Source organism: Cherax quadricarinatus, chromosome 50 (assembly GCF_038502225.1).
Source record: "Cherax quadricarinatus isolate ZL_2023a chromosome 50, ASM3850222v1, whole genome shotgun sequence".
NCBI lineage: Eukaryota > Metazoa > Arthropoda > Malacostraca > Decapoda > Parastacidae > Cherax > Cherax quadricarinatus.
In genome coordinates, this window is record NC_091341.1 from 2,380,204 (window position 1) to 2,391,613 (window position 11,410).

General features: G+C 39.3%; 1 protein-coding gene across 1 annotated transcript in view; it reads right to left on the bottom strand.

The window, feature by feature from the left end:
• Zfrp8 (Zinc finger protein RP-8) overlaps window positions 1-9,616 on the bottom strand; it is a 419,773-nt gene extending 410,157 nt beyond the window's left edge. Inside the window, exon 1 of the mRNA XM_070095399.1 lies at window positions 9,462-9,616. The gene's annotated coding sequence lies outside the window, so the exon portion shown is untranslated. The remainder of the gene's footprint in view (window positions 1-9,461) is intronic.
• Window positions 9,617-11,410: the final 1,794 nt, after the last annotated feature.

The following is an 11,410-nucleotide window of genomic DNA, read 5'->3' on the forward strand; positions in this document are numbered from 1 at the left end:
TATATATATATATATATATATATATATATATATATATATATATATATATATATATATATATATATATATATATATATATATATATATATATATATATATATTATATGTCGTGCCGAATAGGCAGAACTTGCAGTCTTGGCTTAAATAGCAACGCTCATCTTGCCATATAAGACAAGGGAAAATTTGTGTATGCAACAATTTCACCAAAATCATTCTGAACCTAACGAAAAAAATATATTTGATTGTGTTTGCTTTGTATTAAATTATTGTAAACAATTCTAAAATATATTTAGTTGCGTTAGGCTAAAATAAATTGTTCTTGTTATAATAAGGTTAGGTAAGTTTTCTAAGATTCTTTTGGTGCAAAATTAAAAATTTTTACATTAACATTAATGAAAAAAAATATCTTTAAACGTATAAAAGAAAATTTCAGAAAGGACTTAATTTTAAATGAGTTCTTGTTAATTGACCAGTTTTACATATTCGGCACGACATATATATATATATATATATATATATATATATATATATAATTGTAACCACAAACGAGTGGTATTGATCAATAACAACACCTGCGCTAGCCAAGGATTCGAACCCATGTTGTACTGGCCTGCCTCATGGTAAGCGAGAACCACATGACGCTTTAAACCGCAGGACCACCCAACCCTACAAGAATGGCGCAGCCAGCACAGAGCTAGCTGTTGGGCCGCCATCCGATTGCATACGAAGGTGTGGGAGCTTCTAAGCTAATTTCATTCTTGTAGGGTTGTGTGATCCTGTGGTTTAAAGCGTCATGTGGTTCTCGCTTACCATGAGGCAGGCCAGTACAACATGGGTTTGAATCCTTGGCTAGCGCAGTGTTGTTATATATATAAATTTATATATATATATATATATATATATATATATATATATATATATATATATATATATATATATATATATATATATATATATATATATATATATATGTCGTGCCGAATAGGCAGAACTTGCGCTCTTGGCTTAAATAGCAACGTTCATCTTGCCATATAGGACAAGTGAAAATTTGTGTATGCAATAATCTCGCCAAAATCATTCTGAACCTAACGAAAAAAATATATTTCACTGTGTTTGTTTAGTATTAAATTATTGTAAACAAATCTAAAATATATTTAGTTAGGTTAGGCTAAAATAAATTGTTCTTGTTATAATAAGGTTAGGTAAGTTTTCTAAGATTATTTTGGAGCAAAATTAATTTTTTTTACATTATCATTAATGAAAAAAATACATCTTTAAACGTATAAGAGAAAATTTCAGAAAGGACTTAATTTTAAATGAGTTCTTGCTATTTGACCAGTTTTACATATTCGGCACGACATAAACACGCTAGATAACAGGGATATCTTGCTACTCCTACTTACACTTTGGTCACACTTCACAGACACGCACATGCATATATATATACATACATCTAGGTTTTTCTCCTTTTTCTAAATAGCTCTTGTTCCTCTTTATTTCTTCTATTGTCCATGGGGAAGTGGAAAAGAATCTTTCCTCCGTAAGCCATGCGTGTCGTATGAGGCGACTAAAATGCCGGGAGCAATGGGCTAGTAACCCCTTCTCCTGTAGACATTTACTAAAAAAGAGAAGAAGAAAAACTTTATAAAACTGGGATGCTTAAATGTGCGTGGATGTAGTGCGGATGACAAGAAACAGATGATTGCTGATGTTATGAATGAAAAGAAGTTGGATGTCCTGGCCCTAAGCGAAACAAAGCTGAAGGGGGTAGGAGAGTTTCGGTGGGGGGAAATAAATGGGATTAAATCTGGAGTATCTGAGAGAGAGCAAAGGAAGGGGTAGCAGTAATGTTGAATGATCAGTTATGGAAGGAGAAAAGAGAATATGAATGTGTAAATTCAAGAATTATGTGGATTAAAGTAAAGGTTGGATGCGAGAAGTGGGTCATAATAAGCGTGTATGCACCTGGAGAAGAGAGGAATGCAGAGGAGAGAGAGAGATTTTGGGAGATGTTAAGTGAATGTATAGGAGCCTTTGAACCAAGTGAGAGAGTAATTGTGGTATGGGATCTGAATGCTAAAGTAGGAGAAACTTTTAGAGAGGGTGTGGTAGGTAAGTTTGGGGTGCCAGGTGTAAATGATAATGGGAGCCCTTTGCTTGAACTTTGTATAGAAAGGGGTTTAGTTATAGGTAATACATATTTTAAGAAAAAGAGGATAAATAAGTATACAAGATATGATGTAGGGCGAAATGACAGTAGTTTGTTGGATTATGTATTGGTAGATAAAAGACTGTTGAGTAGACTTCAGGATGTACATGTTTATAGAGGGGCCACAGATATATCAGATCACTTTCTAGTTGTAGCTACACTGAGAGTAAAAGGTAGATGGGATACAAGGAGAATAGAAGCATCAGGGAAGAGAGAGGTGAAGGTTTATAAACTAAAAGAGGAGGCAGTTAGGGTAAGATATAAACAGCTATTGGAGGATAGATGGGCTAATGAGAGCATAGGCAATGGGGTCGAAGAGGTATGGGGTAGGTTTAAAAATGTAGTGTTAGAGTGTTCAGCAGAAGTTTGTGTTTACAGGAAAGTGGGTGCGGGAGGGAGGAGGAGCGATTGGTGGAATGATGATGTGAAGAGAGTAGTAAGGGAGAAAAAGTTAGCATATGAGAAGTTTTTACAAAGTAGAAGTGATGCAAGGAGGGAAGAGTATATGGAGAAAAAGAGAGAGGTTAAGAGAGTGGTCAAGCAATGTAAAAAGAGAGCAAATGAGAGAGTGGGTGAGATGTTATCAACAAATTTTGTTGAAAATAAGAAAAAGTTTTGGAGTGAGATTAACAAGTTAAGAAAGCCTGGAGAACAAATGGATTTGTCAGTTAAAAATAGGAGAGGAGAGTTATTAAATGGAGAGTTAGAGGTATTGGGAAGATGGAGGGAATATTTTGAGGAATTGTTAAATGTTGATGAAGATAGGGAAGCTGTGATTTCGTGTATAGGGCAAGGAGGAACAACATCTTGTAGGAGTGAGGAAGAGCCAGTTGTGAGTGTGGGGGAAGTTCGTGAGGCAGTAGGTAAAATGAAAGGGGGTAAGGCAGCCGGGATTGATGGGATAAAGATAGAAATGTTAAAAGCAGGTGGGGATATATTTTTTGAGTGGTTGGTGCAATTATTTAATAAATGTATGGAAGAGGGTAAGGTACCTAGGGATTGGCAGAGAACATGCATAGTTCCTTTGTATAAAGGCAAAGGGGATAAAAGAGAGTGCAAAAATTATAGGGGGATAAGTCTGTTGAGTATACCTGGCAAAGTGTATGGTAGAGTTATTATTGAAAGAATTAAGAGTAAGACGGAGAATAGGATAGCAGATGAACAAGGAGGCTTTAGGAAAGGTAGGGGGTGTGTGGACCAGGTGTTTACAGTGAAACATATAAGTGAACAGTATTTAGATAAGGCTAAAGAGGTCTTTGTGGCATTTATGGATTTGGAAAAGGCGTATGACAGGGTGGATAGGGGGGCAATGTGGCAGATGTTGCAGGTGTATGGTGTAGGAGGTAGGTTACTGAAAGCAGTGAAGAGTTTTTACGAGGATAGTGAGGCTCAAGTTAGAGTATGTAGGAAAGAGGGAAATTATTTCCCAGTAAAAGTAGGCCTTAGACAAGGATGTGTGATGTCACCGTGGTTGTTTAATATATTTATAGATTGGGTTGTAAGAGAAGTAAATGCGAGGGTCTTGGCAAGAGGCGTGGAGTTAAAAGATAAAGAATCACACATAGTGTGGGAGTTGTCACAGTTGCTCTTTGCTGATGACACTGTGCTCTTGGGAGATTCTGAAGAGAAGTTGCAGAGATTGGTGGATGAATTTGGTAGGGTGTGCAAAAGAAGAAAATTGAAAGTGAATACAGGAAAGAGTAAGGTTATGAGGATAACAAAAAGATTAGGTGATGAAAGATTGGATATCAGATTGGAGGGAGAGAGTATGGAGGAGGTGAATGTATTCAGATATTTGGTAGTGGACGTGTCAGCGGATGGGTCTATGAAAGATGAGGTGAATCATAGAATTGATGAGGGGAAAAGGGTGAGTGGTGCACTTAGGAGTCTGTGGAGACAAAGAACTTTGTCCTTGGAGGCAAAGAGGGGAATGTATGAGAGTATAGTTTTACCAACGCTCTTATATGGGTGTGAAGCATGGGTGATGAATGTTGCAGCGAGGAGAAGGCTGGAGGCAGTGGAGATGTCATGTCTGAGAGCAATGTGTGGTGTGAATATAATGCAGAGAATTCGTAGTTTGGAAGTTAGGAGGAGGTGCGGGATTACCAAAACTGTTGTCCAGAGGGCTGAGGAAGGGTTGTTGAGGTGGTTCGGACATGTGGAGAGAATGGAGCGAAACAGAATAACTTCAAGAGTGTATCAGTCTGTAGTGGAAGGAAGGCGGGGTAGGGGTCGGCCAAGGAAAGGTTGGAGGGAGGGGATAAAGGAGGTTTTGTGTGCGAGGGGCTTGGACTTCCAGCAGGCATGCGTGAGCGTGTTTGATAGGAGTGAATGGAGACAAATGGTTTTTAATACTTGACGTGCTGTTGGAGTGTGAGCAAAGTAACATTTATGAAGGGGTTCAGGGAAACCGGCAGGCCGGACTTGAGTCCTGGAGATGGGAAGTACAGTGCCTGCAGTCTGAAGGAGGGGTGTTAATGTTGCAGTTTAAAAACTGTAGTGTAAAGCACCCTTCTGGCAAGACAGTGATGGAGTGAATGATGGTGAAAGTTTTTCTTTTTCGGGCCACCCTGCCTTGGTGGGAATCGGCCAGTGTGATAAAAAAAAAATGTATATATATATAGGTCCGACTTGGACCATTTACAAAGTCACACTAACCAGAAGTGGAGCAGAACGGCTATATATAGGCAGGAAGAGGTAGTGGTGGTAGCCTATATATAGCCGTCCTGCTCAACTTCTGGTTAGTGTGACTTTGGAAATGGTCCAAGTCGGACCGAAACGTCGTCGTAAGCTCCTCTCTTCTATGTGCGGGTTATCTGTGTATCGTTCCAGTCATGGTATTGTGCCCTTTTTTGTCATTTTGTGGATTGTTTTAATGAATATTTACTAATTTATAAATATCAGCTTAATGAGACTATACAACCAGAGACTAAAAAAATTTTTCCAACTTTCCAAAAAATAGCAAATATTGCTGCAGTAGAGCGATGCAAAGGCACTTGCAGCAGAGCTTGCTTTTATTAGACTAATTGTTTGTGTAATAGATTTGTTCTGATACAAATGTCTTTATATTAACTCATTTGTCTGCATTTTGCCATAAATTCACCATGATACAGCCAGACTCAGTCAGAAGGATACGGACTCGTACAAAAATATGCTGTTTGCGCCAAGTGCATATATATTTTATTCGACGCGCACAAGGCCAGCCACATTCCTGAAGTCGTCTTTGCCAGCTTTAAGCATGGTAACCAGAGTAGTAGTTGTTATGGAATTTTGACCTGTCTGGGGATGGTTTGATTGCTTCTTTAGGTAGTAGTTCCCTGAACTAGACTCAGAATGTCACTTGCCATATATCCTGTTGTGACCTCTGGCGCGTTATCATATTTTTGTTCACTGTTTTCATTACGTTGGCATGTGTTATAATCTTTGCATATTTTTAAATATTTTACACAGGGATCTGGAAATGGAAGGATAAATATAATGAGTCACACAAGTTCTATCTGAGTCGAACTCCTTTTCTGAATGATATTTGTAATTGTTACTGGCCGTCGCTTATATGTACTAGAACCCAGTACTGCAGGCCTTCAACACAAGTGCTGGAGTTCGTGACAGCTGCTTATCCTAATTGTAGATATTGTACATCGTGGCTATTTGAGTTTCTGAGTTGTTTCTGTGTAAGTAGTAATGTCACTGTGAGACTTGAAAGGTTGGTGATATCTCTAATTTTGCACGCTCTTTCTAATTTGTCGCTTCAACGTTGTTGGCGTGGCATGTTCTATTTGCATCGTTGTTATAGAAGGTTAGTGACTTTGATTTTGCGGACGCTGCCTCATATATCGCTTCAACATTGTTGGTGTGTGTGGCACATGCTATCTGGATCGTTTTAAGGGCGAAGGTTAACAGCTGAAGAAACTAACGCAACTTAAGTTTTGATGATGAATTAGACACTTGTGCAGTACCTGGGTATTTTTATTGAGGAGACGTTTCGCCAACCAGTGGCTTCACTCAGTTGAAGATCAGGAGTTTGAGGTAATCAGTCCCTCAGCCTGGAGTCAGTGTGATCAGTCCATCAGTCAAGATTGATGGACTGATCAAATTGGCGAAACGTTTCCTCAATAAAGATACTCAAGTGCTGCAGAAGTGTCTAATTCATCAGCCTGTCGGTTCTATAAACCATTTATCTACAAAGTTAAATTTTCTCCTGGAATGGCTAAGTTGGTTTACAAGGTGCTTGTCATCGTTCCCGTTGGTCGTATTGTGGAAAAAGCCAAGTGGGTTCGCGCCAAGGGTGGATCAAGACTTATCTGCAATGAATTTGTCATTTGAATTAGCAAAATTCAGTTTATAAACTAGCTAACAACAGTTGGCCATAGCTACTGAGGAATATGATAAGGAGAAGGCCAGGAGAGTTTTGTAATGAATGTGGTGAAGCCGAACTTTAGAAATGTTTCGAAGTGATGGAAGATCAGGCTCGATTCTTGGCGTGACCAAAGCAACATTGGGCTGCACCAGTTCATACAGCATTACATGGTAAAGCAGACAATGATTATGTAAATTTTGTAATCAGATCGAATGTGTTGGGGGCTTTGAGCGTATCCAAGTACTGGTAGCGAAAGTTTGAACCAGCTGAACGATGACATGGGCAGACTAACATGGAGTTTGATCGTGAACAGTCGAAAATATGCAGTCGTTAATTTTTTTAGTGACCTGGTGCAAGTGGTATTGGTGATTTCATTTATTATATGACTCCAACAGTTCGTACATTGTTGGAGGTTTATGAACTCGAGTCTTTGTTTCAAGCAGCTAAGTTGGCTGACACATTTGAAGTGAGCTGGGAATTGAGCGAGTGAACGAACAGTTTTCGAACAACCATTCTCAAGTGGTGATAAAGAGTATCAGAAAAAATATTTTTTGTAGTGTTTCTGATGTTAGGGATTAACGAATGTTACTTTCCTATAGGGAACGCCACAAGTGATGAATAAAAATCGCAAGTGTAAACTACACGAGTCTGAGATGTAAATACTGTAACAAATTAGGTCATGAATTTGCAGACTTTCAAACTTCACAGTCATTTCGTAAAAGTGATAAACACTAATACAGGGAAACAAATGCAGCAAAACGTTATGAGTTTTACGAACACTAATAGATTTCCCAATGTCCATGGATAAGGTTACAGAGTGAATGTCACCTAACTAAAGTCAGGTTGCAACTTTATTACTTCCAGCCCTGGAGCACATAATGAAGTTGGTCTCATTTTCATTTTTATATCCTCTATCCCAGCCCCAGGAAAACCTTCCTCCTGCCTCCTCTTCCTTTCCTGTTACAAAATATCCCTGTCCATACAGCTCTCTGAGAATCCCTTTCTACTATAACATTCTTATCTTCAATAACTGGCTTCCTTGTATCATCGATACTGAACCGCATTCGTCTAGCAATAGAACGAAGAAATTGGTAGGAAATTGCATCTCTTTTCTACCTTCCTCCAGCTCTGTCTTCACCTGAATATACATCTGTTCGAAAGTAAAAAAAAAAAAAAAAAAAAAAAAAAAAAAAAAAAAAAAAACGTGTTTAACACTTCAACAGCACTAGCACAGAATCTACTAAGAACTTCTTCACAGGACACAAGTCATCTCACTACAGTCAATCTATAAATGCAGCAAAGAGAGGTTGCACATGTGTCTTACTCATCTATTTCCTTTCAGTTTCATTTACGTGCATCAATACAAGCAGTCCACACTATCTTCCATTTCTAAATCCAGTATGCTATTTTATAGCCGTACTTTCTCTTGCTCATCACTGTCAATCAAGGTGATGCTTAATAAATATATTCCTTATAACTCACGAAATCGTAATGACACGATTGCAAACAAACCATACCACGGGTGGAGTTTGAACCCACGGTCAGAGAGTCTCAAAACTCCAGACCGTCGCGTTAGCCACTGGGCCAGCTTATATTCTATAATTCTTTCTCTTGATTCCTTTCTCTTAAATACAAAAGAATTACACATGCTCTCTGTCAGTCCTTAGTAATATATTTATTCTTCATTCATACACACGCTGAACAAACACACCAACCATACCAGCACTTCCGGAATTTCAGTGTTAGCCCAGTCTATTCCTGCTGCTTTTCCAACTTCCACCCTACTTATTGTATCACTCAATCTGTACTTTCTTCACACTTTATTAATAGCTCTCTTTCTGACTTCTTGTCCAAAACGGGAAAATTCTGCTTTTATTTAATCTGCACTCAATAGTTTCCGAAAATTTTGTTAAAAGAGCGTGGGAGAGGTAGTGGGGTGTGTGTAGTTTGCAAGATTGGACAGATGTAGCGGAATACGGGTGGGACTCTCACAAATAACACACTTAGGGAAGAAATATTAGATGACGTTTCGGATAAAGATTCAAGATAGACTTGAAATATTGTCTAAAGTTTCCTTTTCAAAGCGTGAGATATAAATACAAATACTATTCTTAAAACTTTTAATTAGTAGACGGTTTGCCTACGGGAAGCCTTTTCAAGCCAGTGTCGAGAAAAAATTCAAGGAAGTCAGGTGAGGTAGGTAGGGTCAGCGTGCGTCAACTGCTTGTTTAGTGTTTGTGTCCGGGTAGAATCGGGTTGACCAGCGCTCCTGAGATGTTACCCCTCAAGGGAAGTTCCTTGATATGTCTTCCGGTTCCCTGAATTGAGCCTGAATACCTTCCATAACGTGCGCTGTGTAATTCTACGGGTTTAGTGCTTCCCCATGATTATAATCCTGAGATGTTAAAACGAGGTTTCGGGCTGCTGTGTCAGAAGCTCCAATCAAGGCAGCCGCAAGGCTGTGGATGGTGTTTCGGTTATCGTGCCTAAACGTTTGGATATTAATATTGTGCTTGCCAAGATTAACAGCGTAGAGTAGTGGTACAGCCAAGGAGGGGGTTCGCCTAATGGGGCTAAAGTCGCCCCTCCAAGTACTTATTAGTTTTATTTTCAATTAATAGTTAATTTTCACTGTATTATTCTTGACCAGTGACCATGAAAGCACGATAATTTAAGAAATTTCACATTCATGCAGGTACTGAAAATCTTGTGTTTTTAAAAACGATTTCTTTAAGTTTTTCAGCACCTCATTATTTTTAAGCCCCCCTAAATTAAAATCCTGACTAAAGTCCCTCTCCCCAAGACTAAAATCCTGGCTTCGCCACTAGACGAAGGAAAGAACAGTAAACTTCCATTCTTTTATGTTCTACTTGGCACAAATGGGCACAGACTCACCTTCAGAATGTCCAGGAAACCCACGAACAAAGACACCCTGCTGCATTTTTACTTTCACCATGATACACTGACTAAGAAGTTCTTCATCAGGTTCTACTTTGGAATAGAATTTGCAGCTCACAGTTCTTCTAAAAGGAACGTAATCACATTATCCAAGTGTTCAAACGCTTTAACTGTCACCCACACTTCACTTCTGACTGCAGGAGACGGACGGGCACGCGGGAATGGTCACCTACTTGTGCATCGTTCGTTCTGTTAACCAGATAGTCATTTTTTTTTTACCAAAGTTCTCGCTAGTAATAAAATGAGTGTGACCACTTTGTTAACCATTAAGGATTTAACTACGGAAAGACCAACTAGGACTGGAGAAATTAGCACAGGTGTCTATGTTATTTTATACCGTGGATGTGATAAGGTATATGTTGGTTAGACAGCCAGGAGCTTGAACCAGCACTTTGATGATCACACATTCTCATGCAATAGAGACAATTTGAAGAACACTTGTGTAATACACGGGAATTAACAACGGCATTTGAGATACCAAGGTGGTCATGAAGGAAAACAATGTGTAAAGATGTTACTACCTTGAGGTCGTAGTTTAAGAAACAGGAGACCAAAACCTGGGTAGTTTTAGCATCTCAGGAAAGCCTCAAATTGAGCCTACCTCACTACACACTTATATGAGAAAGACCAGGGGCTTCTCGCATGCTTGTTGGTGTTAATCACCGAGCCTGACGTCACTACACTTTACATGAACAAGTGACGCACCGGACCTAACTCTAGGCTCACCTGACTTCATTATTCTACATATTCTGAGTTTTTCTGTTCTCTGTATTCGACTTAAAAACGCTTGAGTGGGCAAAACGTCTCCTGTCATAAGAGTTGCAGTTGTGTCTTTATTCCACACTTAGTAGTATTGTCATACCCGTACTTGTACCAGGGTGTAAGTTATTGTGAATTCTTTCAGCCATGGGTGGAGGTCTGGGAAAGCTGGGTCGCGGAGGTGTGGTAGGGGGAAAGGCAGGTTTGAAAGACAAGGTCGGAGAGATGGGGGTGTGGTAGGCAGGAGGATCAGAGAGGGTGTGGCAGGGCGTGGTAAGTAGGAATACCGCCGCAGTCCAGATACGTAAATCGCAAATCAGACGATAACACGTAGACACGAATGAAAAAAAAAAGTGCATACACATATAGGAGTAATCGACACAAAATATGATAGTTGTGGCGAATCGACTTTATCAAGAGGACATCATCACAGACGTACAATCTGGGTTCATGAACCGACGTACATCTTTGTGCCTGTGAACAGATGTAAATCCCTGTGTCTGAGGCGACATAAATCCCAATACTCACCTATATGTAATTGCAGGGGATAGTCTCACCTCTTGGCCCTGCCTCTCCGCTAACTGCTGCTGGGTAAGCTCTCTTCTGGCTTCAAGAACACTATCATACCTATCCTTAAAACTGCGTATGGATCATGCCACCTCGCTGTACAGGTCTTATCACTTCCTGACCACTCTGAGGCTGAAGAAATATTTCCTAACATCCTTGTGACATCTCTGATTTTAACTTAGAGTTGTGCCTTTGTGTTCTTGTTACCTGCCACTCGAACAGTGTCCCTCTTCACCCTATCAATTCCTTGCAGTATTTTGTATGTCGTTATTATATTTCCCCTGGCCATCCTGTTCTATAATGTCATCTTTTTTAACTCCTTTAGTTTTTCCTTATATTTCATACTTCTTAGCTCTGGGACTAGTCTCTTGGAAACTTTTATACTGTTTGAAGTTTTTTGACATACTCCACGAGGTGGGGGTTCCATATTCGTGCTGCATATTCCAGTATGGGTCTGACATATACCGTAAATACTGTAGTGAATAACTCCTTGCTAAGGTTTCTGAAAGTTTATTTTAGATTTGTCAGATACGTCTTTGTAGCAGAAGCTATTCTTTTAT